At 42.9% G+C, this 23,833-nt stretch overlaps 1 protein-coding gene across 12 annotated transcripts in view; it reads left to right on the plus strand.

The window, feature by feature from the left end:
* Positions 1 to 23,833, plus strand: part of LOC140204115 (cysteinyl leukotriene receptor 1-like) — a 176,819-nt gene that overhangs the window by 20,695 nt on the left and 132,291 nt on the right. For 4 of the 12 annotated variants that reach the window (XM_072270470.1, XM_072270471.1, XM_072270468.1 and 1 more), the window contains 2 exons: positions 11,623 to 11,752; positions 15,854 to 15,952. The exons of 2 other annotated variants lie outside the window; for them this stretch is intronic. The gene's annotated coding sequence lies outside the window, so the exon portion shown is untranslated. Of the gene's footprint in view, positions 1 to 11,622; positions 11,753 to 15,853; positions 15,953 to 19,463; positions 19,533 to 23,833 lie in introns of those variants that run through there. 6 more of the 12 variants (XR_011887533.1, XM_072270469.1, XM_072270474.1 and 3 more) reach the window with 4 other exon arrangements.

Below are 23,833 nucleotides of genomic sequence, written 5' to 3' on the forward strand. Positions count from 1 at the left end.
CAATCACTTGTTCCACCTGTGTGTTGGCTTTCAGTCCCTTTGAAGATTAGCAGTGCTGAATTTCTCATCATTGAACAAATACTATGCACTAAACCTCTACTGGGAACTCAGTAAAGAGCCACCCTGAGAGAAAGGAATGTGTTGGCTGACTTTGGAAGTACTTACAGCCCTTATAACACTTCAAACAGAAACGAGCAATAAAAAATAGATAAAAAACAGAAGCTCGCGAGTTTATTTGTCCAGTATTATTAGGAAGTATATTCAACTGAATAAGGCAGATGTCTATTGTGCCTCATATTTATTGCTGTATTTCACTGTTATGTAAAGGATTAAAGTTATTAAATCACACCATTAGTTTCCGTTTTAAGTTAGAGCTGAGGGATGTCTAACATTCACATGCTTAAGATTCTATTTACACGGCTTATACTGATGTTTGAAACAGAACATGCATGTGAAGATAAATAAAACTACTCACAAACCATCAGAAAAAATACTATATTATTTACTATTGTGAACAATTTTACAGCTAGGCCCAATGACTGATGGAACTTTGAACTTCGGTGAGGAAAGGGCATTATAATGAGCTATGGGGAACTGGCTGGAAAAAAATAGAAATGTATGCATAAAAGGTATGTTTACCATAGTGTAACTTCATATGCAATAGATTTATACCTGAGTTTGCTCAATCTTTCATGTTGGATAATTGTGTAAAGCTTTGATTACTCGGATGTGGAATCTATTCCCCCATTTATTTTTGCTAGTATTGACTTAGGCACATCAGTGGATTTTCCTGACTTCAACAAGAACTATACTTTTTTTTCTGTTCTCAGATACTGCAAGGCAGGTCCCATTTTCAACATTATTTACAGGGTGGTATTTCTCCCAGTTCGTACAGAAATGTCACTTTTGATATCTTATCATCAGTGATATGCTTAATTCCTGACTCAATACTTGCATATGTGAGCCTCGCCACACAATAATTATACAGTGATAATCTCTATACTCCAAAAACAATTTGTTGGCTATGAGGTGCTCTGTTATGCTCTAAGCATATGTAACCAGTTAATAAACTTTCATTATTTAGCTGAGTATTTACATGGGACTTTTGAAATAACTGTTGATTTGAGCAAATGATTGGCAATTTCTTTCTGCTTGTAGGACATACTTTTGCAGAAGATTATGCATCACTGGCACTAACTTCAGAAGTATTAGTCAGTATCTATAGTTCAAGGAGAAAAGTACTTGTGTTACATTTTAAATTTATGTACAACTGGTTAAGCTAATTCTTCAGAGACCATATGATAAATATGTTTCACCTCTTAGATCATTGAACTCTGACCTTTATTTTGAGAAATGTATTCTAAGCATTTCATTTAAAGTCAATTAATCGCTTTGAAGTAATAACATCATTCACTCATGTCTGTCTCATTTAGTTGTCAGTGAAAAATTATTTCGGCTTGTGTTCTCAAAAGTTTCGAATTGACTTATCTACAAATATTACAGGCTACACATTTTAATCAATGAAATTCACTAGAAGACAGATATAAGATGTAAAAATATATTTCTCAGATTTAACCTTATGTACTGTAGGTATGGGCATGTTGAAATTTGTGCGAGTTGGACAGCAGTACTCTCTATTCTCTTTTTGTGCATATGCCTGTGGGAAATTCTACCCCATTGTTAATGGTGTTGCAATTTTGTTTAAAATTTGAAAGGGCATTATCTTTATTTTAAATGAAATACCAAAAATACTAGACTTTGTTATTTGAAGACAAATAAATGAGTAATGTTCTTGATGATAATATCACACAATTTGCTCTTTTTATAGATATCAGAATTCTCTGTACAGAATTCATAAAAAATGAGTAAAACAGTTTGTTGTCCTAAAGTAATTTTAAAATGATCTATCAACATTATTTTCTGTCAGTCTTAGTTAGATAAAATCCAGTGTGGGAAAATCTCCTGACAAAAACTGCACAAATATTCTGAGTCCCTTCTCCTGCATCCATCTTGAAATCTCATTCTGGTGTGATGCCCTCAAGCTCAAATTGACTTTGAATTGGCACTGCTACTGCTACCATATTTACGTACTTAACCTCATCATCCTTACTGGAGCATAGGCCACCAACAGTTCTTCGTGAGAGTCCTGTCCTGGGCCAGTCTTTCACGTTGCCTCCAGGTATAGCCCAACCTCTTGGTGTATCCTTCCTCTTCCTGGGATGAGGTCTTTGGAACTTCTGCTGGCGTTTCAGTAGGTCTGTGTTTTTACATGCCTAACCTTCCTCCTTTTGCTAACGGGCTTGGAACCACCCGTGGTGAAGTTTCACTGCTATCCACTAAAGATTTTCTCTTTGCCTTTTCATAGCCTTGACAGCTGTTGCAATGAAGTATTTTCTACAAACACTACAGCTAGCTTTCCCTTATCTGCCTTTTAGAATGAAAATTAAATATCATGTGTCAGCAAAAAGCAGCAATGGATGGGTCTGCAACTTCACTGATTCTAAAAACGGAAGCATAGCAGTTAGCGCAACACTGTTAAGCTTGGGTCGTCTAAGTTCAGAGTTCAACTCCGACACCATCTGTAAGGAGTTTGTATGTCCCTACTCGTGACGGCGTGGGTTTCCTCCCATGTTCCCCCAATGATGTACCGATTGGTAGGTTAATTGGTCATTGTAAATTGTCCAGTGATTCACCGACAGCGGCGGCAACATCCATACATCTCGAGAGACGATGGTCTGACACTCTTTCTGATGGTTCTTGGGGTTGTAGATTTGGGGCTATTTGAACTTTCTGGAGTGGCTGTACAGCTCCAATCTCGAGTGACAGTCTCTTTCACTGCTGCTGCAGGTGAAGGAGGAAGGTGCTCTGGCTTTTCTTCTGGCTCTCTTGTTGATGAGCATGGTGGTCCCTGCTATCCCAGCACGTTGTACAACGCTTTTGACTGTGGCCTTCCATGCTGTTTCCTCCCATGTGTGAGGTCGTTGCCTGCCGGCTTCATGTCCGTGTTTGCAGACATCCCTGGAGCGGGGGCATGGTCTTCCTTGTGGGCAGTAACCCTCACTCAGCATGTCCTTGGGAATGCATCCCTGGTCCATCCATTTGATGTGGGGGAACCATCTGTGGCTGAGTCTGTAGACGCTGGTGGTGTCAGCCCACTGTAGAACCTCTGTGTCAGTGATTCTGTCCTGCCAGGAGATGGGCAATATGCGCCTGAAGCAGCATAGGTGGAACGAGTTTACCCTCTTCACTTGGCTGACGTCCTGTGATTAGGCTTGGGTTAAATAGGTGGGTCGCTGGGCAGCGCAGCTTTTGCGCTGGAATGGCCTATTCCACGCTGTAATGCGAAGTACCTAAGTAAATAAGTAACCATCTCAAGTATGGAAAGGAACATCAAATCAGGAAATACGGCGCTTTTACTTTATACTTTATTGTCGCCAAACAATTGATACTAGAGCGTACAATCGTCACAGCGATATTTGATTCTGCTCTTCCTGCCTTTGAAGGCCTTGCTGAGAAGATAAATTAGAGGGTTCAGCGGATTTCCAAGCCAATTTCGTGAAGTAATCTATTCCAGCTCAGGAAATTACTTGATTGTTTTACTGTAGATAAAATATGAGATTAAAGACCAACCAGATTTTGTAGTTTGAGCACAGCACAGCAGTGAGGAGTAACAAGTTCATGCCTGTTCTTGGGGGCGGGGAATTTCTTAGTAATGTCTTTACAAATGGATTGAGACAAGACCTCTTTGTGTTTACATGCGCAATAATTTATTTCCAAAGTAGCCCACTTAATACACCAACTGGCTGACTAGGTGTGACATTGGTACATTCCTGGAAATTAGGTCTCTGCAACCAAGATCAAATATCTATGCTTAAAGATGCACATGAGGCGGTGTGAGATTTTGGATTTTGTGACTGGTTTGCAAATATCATATCTCAGATTTAATATGCTAGTGTTTGCTTTCCCCCCAAAATTGGAACACCACATTTAATTACCTGCATTTGCTTCTTTAGGAAGATCGTGGCATGCTCTGTACACATTGGTGCTCAGAGTCTGTAACAATGGCATTCGCTCCCATGTGGCCCCGTCTATGTAATTTATACACAGTTTGGGCCATACACAAGAAAAATTTTCACCAGCAGAACTATTCTCTGTTATTTAATTCACTAATATAACAATGTTGGGAAATCAAGTGTATCTTAGCTGATCATTTCAAGTGCCTCGCTTCCACAAGTAGTTGAGGAATCCAGGGTACGTAGTGATTATTAGCTCTATATAGCACAACCAAGACACAAGAGGGTCTAAAAGCAACCTAGTAGTGCCAGAGGACCTACGAGAAGGAAGGAAAGGACTGTGACGAAGAAGGATGTTGGCCTTTTATTCATTCCCATAAATGCTGCCTGACCTGCTGAGTTCCTCCATCATTTTGAGTGTGTTGCTCCAATTAGCTGTACTCCCTCTTTGCCCACTGTTACCCTTTTATTACTGCAGAAGTTCCCTCTGAATTTCGTATGGAGAGAGAGCTACCTGTAATGGGCAGTAATTAGGCCAGGAGAGCAAGGTGCAGGTTTCCTCCAAATCAAAGCTGCATGGCAGCTCTGCTCTAGTGGATTTGGAGGAGGATGTTCCCTGTGCAACTGGATCCTCTATTTTATCCTTAGCAGACCCCAGTTAATACGGATTGGAATCAACATCTCCACACTTACATTGGCTCAGATGCACCACAGGGCTGTGTGCGTAGCCCCTTTCTCTACTCACTTTATAATTATAACTGCATGGGTAAGATGGCGGTGCGACGCAGCTGATGGCGGCCACTCCAGTGGTGATGTCTGTTATCTGTCAAGTAGGGTGCCATGCACATTCCTGATTTGATGGAGACAGACGTGAGAGCACGGAGGAACATCTGTGAAACTTCTGAAATGCCTGCTTCGCTGCTGCTGTTACTGAGTGATCCAGAATCTCCGGAGGGGAAGGATTTGCTTGTTGCTTGGTGGCCAGGGTGGGGTCGAAGCGCTCGGCAGTGGGTGGTGCTCGGTGCTCGGTGTCAGAGGGCTAGTCGGAGGCTCGAAGTTTTCGGACGGACTCTGAGTCGGCTGCGGTCGGGTGCTTCCAATGTGTAGGCAAGTTTGCGGCACTTGGAGGTTCATGGCAAGGAGATTTTCTTCCTTCTACCACCTGCACGAGCTGATGAGGCTATCGGAAATTTGAGACCTTTTTTTTACCGTGCCCATGGTCTGCTCTTTATCAAATTATAGTATTGCCTTGCACTGTTGTAACAATATGTTATAATTGTGTGGTTTTGTCAGTTTTAGTCTTGGTTTGTCCTGTGTTTTTTGTGATATCATTCTGGAGGAACATTGTATCATTTTTTAATGCATGCATTTCTAAATGACGATAATGGAGGACTGAGTGTTCTCATAATCTAAAAAAAAGTACAGCTCCAATGCAATATTTATATTTACTGATGACACCACTGTTATTGGCCAACCAAAGGTGGTGACTAATTGGCTTATAGGAGGGAGGTTGAAAGTCTGGTTGAGTGGTGTCACAACAACAGCCTCACTCAACATCAGCAAAGCCACAGAGATGATTATACAGTACAGGAGGAACAATCTGGAGGTCCAAGAGCCTCATTATGGGTTTGGAGGTGAAGAGAGTCAGTAGCTTTAAATTCCTTGCTGTTAACGTACGCAAAGGTCTGTCCTGGGACCAGCACGTTAGTACCATCAAAAAGAAAGCACAGCAGCATCTATACTTTATGAAAAGCTTCTGTAGATTCTGCATGTCACCAAAATCTTTGACAAACTTCTATAGTTGCACAATGGAGAGTATCTTAACTGGTTGCATTAGAGGCTGATATGGAAACACCAATGCCCAGAAACAGAAAAGTCTACAGAAGGGGTAGATAGTCCTATCCATCACAGATGAAACACTCCCCACAAATGAATACATTTACATGGAGCACAAGAAAGCAGTATCCATTGTCAAAGAACACCACCATCGAGGCAAGGCCCTATTCTCATTACTACCATCGGACAGGATGTAAAGGAACCTTGTATCTTACACCACCAGGTACAGGAACAGTTATTACCTTACAACCATCAGGCTCCTGAACCGGTGTGAATAACTTCACTCACCACTACTCTGAATGGATCCTACAACGTACAGACTCACTTTCCAGGACTCTTTACAACTCACGTTCTCACTATTATTTGTATTTGCACAGGTTGTTTTCTTTTGCACATCGGTTCTTTGTCATTTTTTGTCTGTTTATGTATAGATTTTTGTAAAATTCCATTGTATTTCTTTTTTCCCTGAAAATGCCTTCAAAGAAATGAAGATATATGTACTTTAATAATGAATTTCGTTTGAACTTTATACTATGATGAGGTAATCTATAGGAGGCTCTGCATATAGATGTGTCTGAAGGGCCTATCTGTCAGAGTACATGACAAGTCACACTCCCACTATCAGTTTCCTAGGATTGAAGCATCAGGAGATCTGTCACCTTTAACAGACAAAACTGCCATGTAGTAAGTAAAGTTTTCCAAACAATTGGAGCAGGATAGTCCAGTACTCCACTTCTCCACTTTTGGATTTTTGACAGACCAGATAACATGCCAGTGTTCTCCAGATGCTTCAGCAACAGACTTTCCTATTGATCATCCACAACAAAACTAGCATTGACCTTGACCTTGGTGGAAATTGGTACCCTTTGTTCTCCTGGCCAAATGGCATGTGTCTCTCCTCCAAAGGGACCACTGCCGGTCTGAATTTTTTTTAAAAAGCATAACAGCAAGTGGAGAGGGGAGAGGATACGAGTAATCGAGGTGCTCATGTGATTTGTTAATGAATAGGAGCAGAAGATACAGCAAGATTATACAATATCCTAAGGAAGTTTTGTACATACTGTGATTTGCAATAATGTTGGGCCCTAACCTAGATTCACAGTACAAAGGCAATGATTAACAGCACTAGGTTCTCAAAAGAACTGTGTCACTGAGACTAAAGGGTGGAACTTCCAGTTTACAATTGGGATGGGATTTATGGCAAACATATTTACCTAGAATAAATGAATGAAGTCTTTCACACTTGTATCAGGGCCACTGTGCCTCACACCTGACTTTTTTTGCCCCTAAAAGTAGACTTTATTCTCGATAAGAAAGAAATAGTGCAAGAAAAAGCTTTGCATTGTCAGTATATTGCATTGGGTAAAACTTTAAAGAGAGGGAAAGAAAAACACTACCAAAACTTAACACCGTTACCATCACTTAGTTCCCTGAGGTGGAACCCTTTCCATTGGTCGAGCAGCTCCTCACAACTGATGTTGATTTATTTTTCCATGTTCTCCCATTAACACATCATCTCAGAGTGCAGGAAGGATTCTGAAGCCCTTGGCTTGCCAACTACAAGGTCAAGATGCAAGGTGCCTGGAATGATAGTAATGTTTGAATAAGTTGCCATGTGCACTTTGCAGTTGAACCCTGAACACCCCTGCTGAGTTTCACCTTCACTAATTCTGCTAAAATGGCACAGGGATATACCAGTGAGGAAAGCAATGCATTATGGGTCTTCTGTCAGGCAGTGTGGCCGTGGTTGAAAATTGCACTTCAGTGCCAAAACTTTTCAGCAGCTGTTTTTAAGGGAAAGAGAAATTCATACCTTATTTCTTTTCTAAAAATCTTATATACCATACATAGCCAATTACTGTTGCTAGGCTACATCACATTTACTGGCAGATAGCATCTATAAAACTACTTAGTTGAAGCTGTAGGTAAAAGAGCCTATGAGTACTGGTGTGTGTTCCCTCATCTTACCCTTTCTGAAGTCCACAATCAGTTCTTTGGTCTTATTAACGTTGAGTGCAAGGTTGCTGGTGCGACACCACTCAACTAGCTAATGTATCTCCTTCTTATCACCATCTGAAAGTCTGCCAACACTAGTTCTATCATCAGCAAATTTATAGAAGGCACTTGAGCTGTGCCTAGCCACACAGTCATAGCTGTAGAGAGAGTAGAGCAGTGGGCTAGGAAGTCAAGGTTCCATTTGCAGAGGGAGATACAGAGGACCAGGTTCTAAAACCTTTCATTCAGAACTGTAGGAATGATTGTGTTAAACGTTGAGCTGCAGTCAATAAATACCATACTGACATAGGTATTTGTATTATCCAGATGATCCAAGGCTGTGTAAAAAGCCAATGAGATCTCATTCACCTTAGACCTATTGTGGCGATAGGCAAATTGCAGTGGGGTCCAGGTCCTTGCTGAGAGAATAGTCAGTTCTAGCCATAAAGAACCTCTCATGCAAATCATCTCTGTAGCTGTGAGTGCGATTGGACAATAGTCATTAAGGCAGCACACTCTGCTCTCTTGGGCACTGGTATAATTGTTGCCTTTTTGAAGCAGGTTGGAACTTCTGACTGTAGAAATGAGAGACTGAAAAGTCTGTTTGAATACCCCCACCAGTTGGTTGGCACAGGCTTTCAGAGCCTTACCAGGTTTTCTATCAGGGCCTGCTGCCTTCCGAGGGTTCACCCTCTTGAAAGACAGCTGATGTCGGCCTCCGAGACAAAGATCACAGGGCGCTGCCAGGGTTCTCTTGAGCTGTAGTTTTATCCTCCCTTTGAAAGCGTGCTTAAAAGGCATTGCGCTCATCTGGGAGTGAAGCGTCGCTGCCATTCACGACGTTATGTTTCACCTTGTAGCACCTGCAAACCCTGCCAGAGTTGACGTGCGTACGATTTCGCCTTCAACCCATTCGTAAGTGTTCCTTAGCTCTTGAGGTAGCCCTCTGCAAGTCGTACATGGTTTTTCTTGTACATTCCTGGATCGTCAGACTTGAATGTCAGAGATCTAGCCCTCAGCAGGCTACAAAGCCCCTGGTTCATTCATATGGTGTGTACAGTATGTTCTCGTAGGCACACACTCATCCACACAGGTTTGAATGAAGTCAGTGACAGCTGTGGCATACTCATTCAGACATGAAGATGAATCCCTGAATATAGTCTAGTCCACTGATTTGAAGTGGTCCTGCAAGCGCTCCAGAGCCTCCCATGTGTGCTCCCGTCTCCAGTCTCTGCCTACACTCAAGGAGTAGACGTACAGTCGGTGATCAGACTTTCCAAAGTGTGGGCGTGGGATGGCACAGTAATCACTCTTGATGGGGTCACAGTGGTCCAGTGTATTGGTTCCTCTAGTACTACAAGTGATTTGTTGGTAATAATTATTTAGAGACTATTTCAAGTTAGCCTGGTTAAAACACCCCAAAATGATACAGAAGGCATCAGGATGCACTGTTTCATACCTGTTTATTACATTGCGCAGTTTGCCTAGAGCTTGTTAGACACTGGTCTGAGGTTGGATGTGCACCATGACCAAAGTGATCACTGAAATCTCCCGCGGCAGATAAAACAGACGACACGTGATCACGTGGTGTCTCAGGTCAGAAGAGTAGGACTGGGATAGCACTGCAACATTTGTACATGGAACGTACGCCATCTCCTCTGCCTTTGAAACACTGAGCAGTCCTGTCTCGGTGGTGTCTATTGAACCCATCAAGCTGTATTGCTGCGTCGGGAATGGAGGGGGCTAGCCAAAATTCCATGAAACAAAAAGCACAACTGGTCCTAAAGTCCCTCTGGTACAGAAATCCAGCTCTGACATTTACCAGAGACTGTATGTTTGCCAGCAAGATGGTCGGTATTGGGAGTTGAAAGCCACACTTCCTTAGAGGAACTTTTAAATTAGAACAGCAACCTCTCCTCCGCTGTCTTAAAGGGGACTGTGCCAGCCACCAGAGTCCATTCGAGTTCTGTCGACTTTAAGTAGTAAGAGGTTTTTTAGTCACCTTAAAACAATGTTACTAATTGTCCAGACAGTTAGTGATAATATCTCCTCGCTGATGAACAACACTGGTGCACCTCAACGGTGTGTGCTTAGCCCACTGCTCTACTCCCCTTATACCCATGACTGTGTAGCTAGGTATAGCTCAAATACTATCTTTAAATTCATTGATGATACAACCATTGTTGGTAGAATCTCAGGTGGAGGTGATAGGGCATTCAGGAGTGAGATATACCTGCTAGCTGAATGATTTCACAGCAACAACCTTGCACTCAATGTCAGAAAGACAAAAGGGCTGATTGTGGACTTTAGAAAGGGTAAGATGAGGGAACACAAACCAATCCTCAAAGAGGGATTAGAAGTGGAGAGAGTGAGCATCTTCAAATTCCAGAGTGTCAAGATCTCTGTGGATCTAACCTGGTCCCAACATATCGAAGCAGTTATATAGAGGGTAAGACAGTAGCTATTTTTCATTAGGAGTGTGAAGAGATTTGCTTTGTCAACTAAAACATTCAAAAACTTCTATAGATGTACTGTGGAAAGCATTCAGACAGGCTGCATCACTGTCTGGTATGGGGGGAGGGGTTAATTCAAAGGACCAAAAGAAGCTACAGGAAGTTGTAACATTAGTCACCTCCATCTTGAGTACTAGCCTCCATAGTACCCAAGACATCTTCAAGGAGCAGTGTCTCAGAAAGGCGGCGTCCGATATTAAGGACCCCCATCACCCAGGACATGCCCTCTTCTCACTGTTACCATCAGGAAAGAGGTACAGAACCCTGAACGTACACGCTCAGCAATTCCCCACTACCATACAAATCCTAAATGGACATTGAACCCATGAGCACTACCTCACTTTTTAAAAAGACATATTATTTCTGTTTTTGCATTACTTTTAATGCATTTAATATACATGTATGCTTATTGTAATTGATTTGCTTACTTATTTATTTTTCTGTCCATGTTTTCATGTATTGCATTAAGTTCAGAAATTTCACAATACAAGCTGGTGATAATAAACCTGAATCTGACCTTAGACATAGTTGTGGTTCTCAGCTGCAGCAGGCTGAAGTGAGAATATTCTATGGCTTCCATCAGAGCTGCTCGCACGAGTTGCCTTCTTGATGGTGCCCCAGCAGCCATCTGCAACAAGCAACTGTACAAGGTTGTCAAAGTTTTAGATGCCATGCCAGACCTTCGCAAATTCCTGAGGAAGTAGAGGCACTGCCATGTTTTCTTCGTGATTTCCAGGGATAGGTCTTCTGAAATGTTAACACTGACCCTCTCCATCTCTGATCCTCCGATGAGGACTAGCTCTGGACTTCTGGTTTCCTCCTCCTGAAGTCAATAATCAGTTCCTTGGTCTTGCTGACATTGAGTAAGAGTTTGTTATTATGACACCATTCAGACAGATTTTCAGTCTTCCTTGTATTTGCTGATTCATCACCACTTCAATTTGGCTTGTGGCGGCGACATCATCAGCAAACTTAAATGTGCCATTGGACCTGTGCTTAGCCAAAGAGTGATAGTTGTAAAGTGAGTAGAGCAGGGGCTAAGCACACAGCCTTGTGGTGAACATATGCTGATGGAAATTGTGGAGGAAATGTTGTTGTCAATCCAAACTGACTGGGTCTGTAAGTGAGGAAATCGAGGATCTAATTGCACAAGGAGGTATTGAGACCAAGATCTTGGAGCTTATTGATTAGCTTTGAGGATGATGGTATTGAGTGCTGAGCTGTGGCTGATAAAGAACATCCTGATGTATGCATCTTTGTTCCAGGATTGAGTGAAGAGCATCTGCTGTGGACTTGTTTTGCCGACAGACAAATTGAAGTAGATCCAAGTCGCTTTTCAGGCAGGAGTTGATATGTTTCTTCACCAACTTCTCAAACCGCTTCATCATTGTGCATGTAAGTACTACTGGATGATAGTCTTTGAGGAAGGTTACCATGCTCTTCTTAGGCACCCGTATAATTAAAGCCTGCTTGAAGCAGATGGGTACCTCAGACTGCTCAAGTGAGAAGTTACAGATCTCAGAGAATACTCCAGCCAGTTGATCAGCACTGGTCTTTAATACTTGGCCTGTATTAGGCCAGATGCTTCCCATAGGTTCACCCTCCTGAAGGATGTTCTCACATTAGCCTCAGAGACTGAAATCACAGGATCATCAGGGGCCGTAGGATTTTGTGTTGGTTCCTCCATGTTTTGATAGTCAAAGTGAGCATAGAAGGCATTGAGCTCACCTGGAAGTGAAGACCTGATGTCACTTGTGTCACTTGATTTCACTTTGTAAGATGTAATAGCATTCAAGTCCTGCCAAAATGTAAAGCATCAAGTTTATTCAAGTTGATTCAAGTTTCGTCCAGAATTGTCACCTCGCCCATGAGATGTCTTTCTGGAGATAGTACCTGGATCTCTTGTAACATTCTTGGTTGCCAGCCTTCAATGCCTCTTATCTGGCCCTCAGCAGATTGTAGATCTCATGGGTCACCGTGGACTTCTGGTTGGGGAACAGTCTGGATGATTTTGTGCTAACACACGTCTATGACTGTTTTTATTAAGTTTGTGACAAGTACGGTGTATTCATTCAGATCCTCAGATGAGTCCTTGAACCTGGCCCAGTCCACTGACTTGAAGCAATCCCATAGCTGCTCCTCCGCCTACCGATACCACCTCTTTATTGTACTAATCTCTGGATCCTTGTTCTTTAACCTCTGCCTTTATGCAGGTAAGAGAAGCACAGCCAAGTGATCAGATTTTCCAAAATGCGGTCTGGACATGGATCAGGGATGATATTTTAGGGCATGTTCCTATCAAGATGGAGGAGGAGGTGGTTCTGTTGAACATAGAGATGGATAAATCCTGAAGATCTGATCAATCCACGTTAATGAGAGAGATAAGAAGAGATTGCTGGAGTCTTGACAGTGATCTTTGTATCCTGTCTCATGACAGAGAACTCAAGAATGTTCCTCTGTTTCAAAGAGATAAACAGGAAATTTTAGGCTATTGAGCCTTACGTCCATGTTAGGAAATTATTTGTGATTATTCTTAGGGATAAGATCTACTCACATCTGGAAAGGCATAAACATTAGGGAAAGTTAGCATGGTTTTGTGCAGGGGAGGCCATGTCTCATGAAAATGATTTTTGTTATTTTGAGAAGGTGATGAAAATGAATGAGAATGAGGGTAGGGCCTGAGATATTGTATAAATGGATTTTAAACTTTTGGCAACATTCCTCATGAAAGGCCAGTCTTGATGATTAAGGAACATGGGATCCATGGAGGCTTGGTAGATTAGATTCAAAATTGGATTGGCCACAGAAAACACGTGGCAGTGGTGAAGGAGTGAAATTCTGACAGAGGGTGTATTCCAATGGATTAGTTCTCTTTTGATTATGACATAATAAAACAAATTAGATGAAAATATAGGAGGGTTAATTACTAACTTAGCAAATTGCATGAAAACTTTCAGAAAAATGGGCAGAGAAGAGTTTAATTGGGACAAGTGTGAGCCATTGTGCATGGGGAGGTTGAATGAAACCAGAAAGTAGACAGTAAATCACAGGACCCTCAGAAGTGCTGATGTACAGGACGATCTTGGGTGCATGTGCATCATCATCATCAGCAGGTGAGCTTTGACTGCCATGGCCCACACACTCCTGTTTCGGGTCAAGTGGATCAATTCATTGGTATTCATTTCCAGTTCTCTGGCTGCTGTCTCTATCATCATTTGTCTTTGTCTTCCTCTTGCTTTCTTCCCTTCAATCTTCCCATAATTACCGTGTATTCTAACTCCTCTTTCCTAATCACATGTCCAATGAAGTTACCTTTTCATGATCTCATACATTATTTCTCCTTTTGTGTTTGCTCTGTTCATGACATCCTCGTTAGATATTCGTTTCGTCCATGATATTCTTTGCATCCTCCTCGAAAACCACATCTATGCTGCTTCAATTAGATTCCTCATGTTACTAGATATTATCCAACATTCTGAGCCATATAACATAACTGGATAAACGTAATATTTCAGTACTCTGAGGCGGGTTGTCATGCCTAGTTTAGTATTGGTCAGTATACTCTTCATTCTCGTAAAGGTGTCTTTTGCCATCCTTATTCTTCTTTTGATGTCAATGTCGCACCTGCCATCTGATGTCACCCAGCTTCCTAAGTAGCAAAAGTTCTGTACTTGTTTTATGTCTTCCCCGTTTATTCTCAGCCTGCAGATAGGATTCTCCTTCTTTTTGGATATCATCATACGTTCTGTCTTTTTGTAATTGATAGATAGACCCATTTTTGCGCTTTCTTCAACAATTATATCAATTAAGTTTTGTAGTTCTTCCTCTGTACTTGCAATTAACACAGTGTCATCTGCATATCTGAAATTATTGATGTTTTCACCACCAACTTTGATTCCCAAGATGTCTCTTATTTTTTGTAATATTGTTTCACTGTACAAATTAAATAAATCAGGGGAGAAAACACACCCTTGTCTATCGCCTCTCTTGAATCTCATAAACTGACTCACTCCTCCATCTATTCTTACAGCGGGAGTTTGTTCCCAGTACAGATTTCTGATTAGGCGGAGGTCTTTCGAACCTTGATCTAGAGTTTTCTGTAATATTTCAAATAACTTATTGTGCTTCACCTTATCAAATGCTTTTGTGTAGTCGATAAAACAAACAAACAAATCTTTCTACACTTGAATAGCTCATTCTGGTAGTATCTTTAACATCAGTATTGCATTTCTTGTACCTTTGTCTTTCACAAACCCACATTGTTCTTTACCTATTTCAGCTTGTGCCTTACTTTTAGTTCTTGTCATCAAAATACTTATAAGTATCTTGATGATGAGACTCATTAAACTTATGGTCCGATGTCATTCACATTCTATTGCTCCAGGTTTCTTAACATGTACATAGTTTTCTGAAAATAGGACACAAGTAGACAGTGGTAAAGAATGTGCACAATTTACTTGCCTTCATCAGTTGGGTATTAAGAATAAAGGTCAGGAATTCATGCTCCTGTTTGGTTAGGCCATTTTATAATTTTTTCTTGAGTTCTGGTCAGGAAGGATGTAGAGGTTTTTGAGGCCGTGGCAGAACGTTTACCAGGATGTTGACTGGATTCGAAAGTATTAGCCAAAGGCTGAGGCTTGGCAAACTTGAATTGTTTTCTTGGGTGCAGCAGAGACTGAGAGATAACCTCACAGATGTATAAATAATTGAGAGGCATAGATAGAGTAGAATGGAAATTTTAAGTACTAGAGGGCAAAACTTTAACGTGACGGGGAGAAATTTAAAGGAGATGTGCAAGACAAGTATTTTTACACAGAGGAGTTGGTGTTAGGAATGCATAGCCAAGGGAAGTGGTAGGAGTTGGTACAGTAGCAATATTCTAGAGGCATTTACTCTACCCAAATTGTTCAGTAATATTTGACAATGAAATCACCCAAACTGCTTTGGATTTATTTTATACTGTCACTATTTTGCTGTATTGTGCAGTGGAGATGCTTTAAAATTCTTCTTGAGATCATTTTATGTTGAATTGCAATGGAAGCTACGGGAGTGTCAAAACAGTCCCTGGAGCAACTTGAACTGGGTCTGTTTATCCCTTTCATTAATTTGGAAAATTCATCAGGCAGCAGTCTGTTTGTGTTGGCATTTGTAAGTAGATGGGAAATCAAGTGATATATGCCAAGCAATTGTTTTATTTTGAACTCCTCTCTATTCAGTGTGCTTTGCCAGCTTTTACCTCTGCGTTGGAATGTCAAGCAGGCTTAGGATTCCAGCTTATTGTAAGCTTTCCTGGTTTTTTTAACAGGCGTTTTTATTTTTTAAAACACATTAATATACTAAAATACACTAAAGAGGACGTTCTTCCGTTCTTCCAGAAATGTCAGAATCATGGACTCAGCAGCACGTCAGATTCTGCTATTGTGCTTGTGAATATGCATGTGCCAGCTAATTATTATTTCATTATGCTGTTATTTAACTCCTTTCTTTTCATTGTAGCGCTTGTCGAGACTTGAGCAAAGCACAGCAACATTACTCTGCCTACTTGCATTTGGCCTTGCCTGAGACGTGGACCATTGAGTTGAACTGACGCTGAAGGCTAGTGGTATTCATTTTACGTTTAGATATTCCTTTCAGCTGCGATGTTGGCATTTAGTTTGTCCATTTGAGAGTTTTAGTTAATGGCCCTGATTGGCCTAGCATTTATTGCTTTCTTTCCCCTCTAACTCTGTTTGCATTAAAGTCTGTGAACCATCAACCTGCTTCAATGTCTCTTGCACCACACTTTGGCCATATCCGAATGAACTGACGGCAAGTCTTGACCACACAAAGATGGACCTAGCAGAGGGAGAGCAGCTGACCTTGGCCGTAAGATTCATTGGTCAGGTAGCAGACAGGTTACGGGCAATGGAGTCTGTTCTGAGTGACGTTACGGAGGCAATGAGGCAGATAATCTCGTGCCGACAAGCCCGGTCTCATCTGGAGGAACAGGTATCATCCCTAGCCGTAACGGTTGAACAGCTCACCGCAGACAATCGGACTCAGGTGTCTGCAATTTCCGCTTTCACAGCTGTCGTCCGCGAGCTCACTGTGGTCAGCCAGTGTCAGGTGACAGCCATTAAAGTTCTCGCCAACGCAATTCAGCAGCCTCTGGCCATGTCAGTCCTATTCCCAGCATCTCGCAGGTTCTCCTTTCCTGAAGCCCCGACAGTCTCTGTCACTAATGGTCCCACTCCTGCACCCAGACCAGAACAGACTTCCGCCTTCGGACCCCCACGGACTCCTGTGACCATACAGGAACCGAGTATTCCACCACCTGGCAGATATTCTGGTGATCCCGATGCTCCAGCAATTTTATTTCCCAATGTGAGCTGACATTTCAAGCCCAGCCTGATCATTTTGGTGATGATGCATGAAAAATGGTGTACATGATCAATCTCCGAGATGGACGTTCACTCAGTCTGTTCAACACCTTAAAGGAGCAAGGATACCCTACAGCCCAGTCATTCTGACACTTTGTGGCAGAGTTAAGGAGGGTTTTTGAGCTTCCAGTATGGGGTTAGGAGGCTGCCCGCCGACTCTTGGACCTGCGCCAAGGCAGAGGGACGGTGAAAGCCTATGCAGTCAATTTCCGCACACTTGCAATAGATGTGGCATGGAATGAGAGATCTCTCTTCACCGCTTTCCAGCGTGGACTGAACGCAGGGGTCCAGCACAAGATTGTTGTCCATGACAAGCAGGATATTCTGAATGACCTGATTAATCTGGCTATCCGAGTTGATGACTGAACTGAGTGGCGCAGGGAAAGAACGTTTCAAGCTTCCTACGCACCATCTGATCACTGTCTTTCCTCCCTTTCCCTCATCACCCATCAATCAGTCCACAAAGGGCCTTTTGCAAGTGGGGCACATATGCCTATCTCAGGAGGAACGAGATTGGCACAGGAGAATAGTTTCCTGCCTCTATTATGGCGATCCAGGACATTTCCAGGCCGCATGACACAATTGTCCAGTAAAAGAGGACACTGCCCAACAGGAAGTGGAGTTCTGATGGTTCGGGTCTCTCTGTAATCAGCTTCTCCTAATTGTGCGATGCTCCCAGCTTCCTTGTCTCAGACCCATGAACAGGCATTTATCGACTCTGGTACAGCCGGGAATCTCATGGACATCTCTTTGGCTCAGCTCCAGGGAGTTCTGACTCAGGAATTAAGAGAAAAGACCAACGTCAAGGAGACCTCAGGCCACCGGCCAGATTCACCTCTCCACCCAACCCCTCCAGCTGGTGCTCGAAGGCAACCATCATGAAGAACTCTCTATCTGGTTGATTTGCCTGAACTGCCACTGGGGCTTGGTCTCCCCGGTTGTTCTGAGATAACCCATGGATTCATTGGTCTCTTAAAGCACTCCTGGACTGGGGACTGGGATGTCTGTCTATCTGTGTGGCTCCAGCTCAGGGTGCAGTCTATGAATCCCCTCCTGTGTCAGCTAAGAATGTGGACCTGTCTGGGATTCCCGCTGAATATGTTGATCTTCTTGAGGTCTTCAGTAAAATGAAGGCCACCCACACTGGCTATACGACTGTTCATAGACCTTCTACCTTGCACTAAATCTTCCCGGGGCATCTGTGTTTGAACATCTCCAGGGAGCAACCATAGTTTCCAAAATTGATCTGCGCAATGCTTACAGTCTTGTTCATATGGGAGAAGGGGATGAGTGGAAGACAGCTTTCAACACCTCTAATGGCCACTATAGGTACCTTGCGATGCCTTTTTGTCTGGCCAATGCTCTCGTTGTTTTCCAGGCCTTACTTAATGATGTGCTGAGGGACATGTTGAACCAGTTGGTTTTTGTGTATTTAGATGACATCCTTATCTGTTCCTGCTCTCATCCGGAACATATCCAGCATGTCCGGAGGGTTTTCAGATGGCTGCTCAAAAACAACCTGTATACCAAGCCCAAGAAATGTGAATTCCATAAAGACCAGGTGTTGTTTTTGGGCTATACACTTGCCCCATCCAGTGTTCAAATGGACCCGAGTAAAGTTCAGGCAGTTGCAGAGTTGCCCAAACCAGCTTCAGTTAAACAGATATGGTGCTTCATGGGAATTGCAAACCTTTATTGCTGCATCAACTGGAATTTTGGCTCTGTTGCAACTCCCATAAATGCACCCACCAGAAAGACTTCAGCAGGAATCCATTGGACAGGCAGTGCCAGCCAAGCATGTTCAGAACTAAAGCGACATTTCACCACTGGCCTGGTGCTGCAACACCCAGACCCATCGCAGCTACTCATAGTCAAGTTGGATGCATCGGATGCCAGCATTGGAGCTGTTCTCTCTCAGCACTATTCTGCGGATAGCCGGCCGCACCCTTGTTCTTTTCTTTCCCGTCACTGGACTCCAGCCGGGAGGAGTTACAATGTCGGGAACCAGAAACTTCTAGCAGTCAAGGAGACCCTGGAGGAATGGCGACACTGGCTGGAGAGGGCAGAGCATCCATTCTTGGGCTGTACCGATCACAAGAACCTCTCCTGTATTCAGGATGCAAAGACACTGCATCAAGCCCAGTGGGCTCTCTTCTTCACACAGTTCAATTTCATCCTCACCTATCGTCCCGGCAGCAAGAATACAAAGGCCGACGCTCTCTCCGGGCAGTTCGATGGATCTGAGGACAATGCCAATCCATGAGCTCGTGAGGCTGCCACGCTCATGGTTCAACATGTGTTCAGGCTCCCCGGTTTTCCTCAAGACAGTGTCTGATGGTGGACCACAGTTCACTTCCTGCTTTTGGAAGGCTTTCTGCTCTCTTGCAGGAGTCACAGCCAGCCTCTCGTCTGGCTTCCACCCCCAATCCAATGGCCAGACTGAGAGAGTGAACCAGGAGCTGGAGACAACCCTGCACTGTCTTATCTCTTCCAACCCCATGTCCTGGATTTCCCAACTGGTCTGGGCGGAGATAACACACAATAACCTCCAGTCATCCTCCATAGGTATGTCTCCCTTTGAATGTAAGAAAGAAGGGATTCCAGTGCCTGCTCTTCCCTGATCGGGAGGTTGATGTAGGAATTCCTGCTGCTGAACAGCTGATCCAGTGCTACAAGCGCACCTGAAGACAAGCCAGGGCTTCTCTGCTGTGCACCCAGAAACAACATGCCCAGCAGGCTGATTGGATCCATAACAGGTAAAAGCCATTCAAACCAGGAGAGGGGGTCTGGTCGGCATCAAGAGATCTTCCCCTGAAAGTCAAGAGCCACAAAATGAAAAAGGTCCACCCAGTATTCCATGCTTCCCAGCTCAAGCCAGTTACTACCTTTCCCCTAGCTCCAGACATCCCACCACCCCCTCCTCCAGGGCATCAAAGGGTATGGGGTGAAAGCAAGTGAGTGGGGCTGACTGGAAGAATTGGATCAGCCCATGATTGAATGGCAGAGCAGACTTGATGGGCCAAATGGCCTACTTCTGCTCCCATATCTTATGGTCTTATGGTCATATGGTAAATGGTTCCCTGGTCTATACTGTGCAGAACCTCCTGGCATCTCACTGGGTACATGGTAAGATCCAGTACCTTGAGGACTGGGAAAGGAATGGTCCTGAAGAACATTTTTAGATCCCAGCGAAGGACATCTTGGACAAGCCACTCATCTGGGACTTCCAGTGGGTACATGTCTATTATGCCTTGGGAGCTGTACTTGTCACAACCACAGTCTCAGCAGCGCAGCAGATTTGGGAATTGCGTTCCTGGATATGTATGTGTCAGCTAATTATGATTTCATTACGGTGGTATTTAACTCCATCCTTTTTGTTGTAGCGCTTGTCAAGACTTGAGCAAAGTACAGCAACATTACGCTACCTGCTTGCATTTGGCCTTGCCTGAGAAATTGGAATTGGACTCTCGAGTTGAATGATGCTGAAGACTAGCAGTATTCATTTTATATTTAGATATTCCTTTCAGCTGCAGTGTTGGCATCTCGTTTTCCATTTGAGAGGTTTAATTAACAGCCCTCTTTGGTCTAGTATTTATTGTTTTCCTTTCCCTTAAAACCCTGTTTGCATTAAAGTCTGAACTATTGACCCACTTCAGTGTCTCTCTCCCTCCACATTTGGACCATATCGAAATGAACTGACAACACATGGCATTTACACATTTCCTCAAAAATAGGAAACTTATGGCTCTGATCTCTGTTATCTTAAACTTTCACTAACTTCAGGAAAGTACTTTTTAAGTTACAGTTTGCTGTTAAGCATGATCTTAATCAGTTATAACCACATACAGTACCATTTGATACAGCCAGAACTTGTATATTTTGTAATAGTAGATTGCTATCAAGGGTGAGAGTTGATTTTCAAGTATAATGGATTAGTTTTAGCTGTAAAGAATTATTTAAAAGATCTACAGTTGGAAAATCAGGGATTAATCAAAGATGGTGAGCATGGTTTATAGGGGAATATCCTGATGAACCATTTGCTGGAGAAACTCAGAAGGTTGAGTAGCATCTATAAGAGAAAAAGAGTTTTTAACATTTTGGCCTGAAGCAGTCCTTCATGTCTCATAGCCCACAGAACACGGAATATTATAACACAGCACAGGCCATTTGCCCACGACATTAAGCTGACCTTTTAACCTACTCCAAGATCAATCTAACCCTTTCCTCTGACATAGTCCTCCATTTTCTATCATCCATGTGCCTATCTAAGAGTTTCTTAAATTCCCCTAATGTATATGTCTCTACTGCCACCTAAGGCAGGGCAATCCACACACTTACCGTTCTGTGCTTATATATAGAAAAAAACTTGCCCCTGACATTCCCCTGCACTTTCCTCTCATCGCCTTAAAACCATGGCCTCTCACACTGGCCATTTCTGCCCTGGGAAAAAATGACCTTTCATCCTCCTTCACTCCAGAGGAAAGTCCTAGCTTCCTCAACTTTCCCTAAGAAGACGTGCCCTCTGATCCGGGCAGCACCCTGGTAAATCTCCTCTGCAACCTGACTAATGCTTCTACATTTTTCCTATAAAGGAGGTGACCAGAACTGAACACAATATTCCAAGTGTAGTCTAACCAGGGTTTTATAGAGCTGCAACATGACCTCGCTCCTCTTGAGTTAATCCTCCTGACTATTGAAAGTCAGCACACCATACACTTTTGTAAAAACACTAATTTTTTTTTGCTGTGACTTTGAGGGATCTATAGGAGTGGACCCAATTGTCACTCTGTTCCTCCACACTGCTGAGAATTCTTCCATTAACCCTCTATTCTACCTTAAGATTCGACCTTCCAAAGTAAATCACTTCACACCTTTCTGGGTTGAAATCCATCTGCCACTTCTTAGTCCAGCACTGCATCTTGTCAATGTCCCATTGTAACCTATGACAACCTTCTAAATTATCCATAACTCCACCGACTTTTATGTCATCTGCCAAGTCAATGGATAAAAATCACGAAGAGCAAGGTTCCCTGCGGAACACCACTGGTCACTGACCTTCAGGCAGAATATGCTCCATCTGCAACCTCCCTCTGCCTTCTATGTATCCAAATAGCCAGATTTCCCTGAATCCCATATCTCTTGACTTTCTGAATCAGTGTCTCAATCCCGAGTAACCAAATAGAAAGGTAACAAGATGCATTGCCATCAGCAGTGTGGTTGATGTAGTCTTTAACATTGAAAAACAGGTCCTAAAGTTTAGAATCAATACAAAAACCAAAATGAGTTGGCAAATTGAATCCAAAATTACATGTAATGGGAGATAGAGAATAATAGGGAGGGTTGCTTTTGTGATTGGAAGCCTGTGACCAGTGATGTACTAGGTGCTGGGGCTATGGTTGTATAATAATTTCAACAGGAATGTAGAAGCTATGGTTAATAAGGGTAAAATGACACATTATCATTTACACACTGAATGATGGTGACCCTAGTATAGAAGTTAAAGATCTCTGAAAGTGAGAGTACATAAGGTGATCAAAAAGGCATAAAAGATACTTGCCTTCATTGGGCAGGTCATAAAATTAGGAGCAGTAAGGTTATGGTTCACATTAAGAAAACATTGGTTGGGCTACACCAGGGAATTAGGTATTGTTTTGGATGCCGCACAATTGGATGGTCATGATTGCACTGGAGAAGGTGCACAGGAGTTTCACCGGCTTCTGGGGTGGACAGTTTCAGATATGAAACAAGACTGGATAGGTTGGATTTGTTTTCTCTAAAGCAGAAGAGACTGAAGTGGTGCCTGATGGCAAAGAATTAAAGATGTGATAAATAGTAGGAAATCTATGTCCCTGGCAATGGTATCCTGCTTTCAAATTTTAGATGGGGATAAGAGGCTTAGAGGAAATGTAAGGGACATTTTCACCCAAGGGTGGTTGGAATCGTGTTGCCTAAGAGTGAGGCAGAACTTTCACAACATTTATGTCTTTAGATAAGCACCAACAGCAAAGGCATGCATCAAATTGGAATGATATTGATGGGAATGTGATGGCCAGCATAAAGGTCCATGCTATCCATGCTGGCCCTGATGGGCTGAAGGACTTGCTTCTGTGCTCTGTGGCTCTGTCTCTATGATGCACATGACAGGACGAAAGTTGATGAAAACTTTGATCAATGGTGGCAGCCACATCCTCAGAAAACATCTGTAGCTCAAAACTTAGGTTTCACTACTTCCATGGTCAGATTGCTGAAGGGACCGGGAGTCTGAGGCCATGGCTAGCCACAAACTATAAAAGAGCTCTCGGAGGGAGCCCAGCGAAGCAACCACTGGTTATGGATTAAGAGGAGTGATAGCAGCTGGGCCCTAAAATAACCCATGAGTGGACAGATGTGAAGGGAGGTGCACCTGGGACGCTGGGTCGCACTGTTCAGCCCTCTGGAGATGTAGTTGGCATAAATGACCCAATATCTAAGAAGGGGGGTGCCCACCTGATGACCCCTGGGAAGCATCTACCCTCTACCAAGCCCCACCTCAAGATCTCTATGCTATGACCCGAGTTAGGGTCTGCTTATCAAAGGGATTGAAACATCTAGTCCTATGAGCTCAAACTATGGTCAATGAGCTGGAGTCTAGAAAAATTGATTGCTGTGCTGGATTAGGGAGTGAAAAAATATCTAGACACCATCCAAAGATGTAGTCCTACCTCTTAAAATGAGTACTGCAGAAATGGTTAGTTAAGAAGGACGATAATGTACGAGTAGTAAGCCGGAAAAAAAGAGTGATCCAAGAGGTGATGTTAGAGGTGCATTACCCCTTGCATTTGTCCTACAGGTACGATCAACCTGCATTCAGTATGGAATGCAACTCTTTCTGCTCCCTCCTCCCCACTACGTGCAAATCAATATTAACTCACAAGTTGTCATACTTTGTACAACACTTACAAACCATTCACACTTGGAATCAGGTCAAAAAAATTCCTTGCTCTTAAGAGTTAAACAGTTGACCACACAGCTTGAAATACAATTAAGGAGTCTTTTAAACATTAAGACTTTAAAACAA

The sequence above is a fragment of the Mobula birostris genome, chromosome 10 (assembly GCF_030028105.1).
Source record: "Mobula birostris isolate sMobBir1 chromosome 10, sMobBir1.hap1, whole genome shotgun sequence".
Classification (NCBI taxonomy): domain Eukaryota; kingdom Metazoa; phylum Chordata; class Chondrichthyes; order Myliobatiformes; family Myliobatidae; genus Mobula; species Mobula birostris.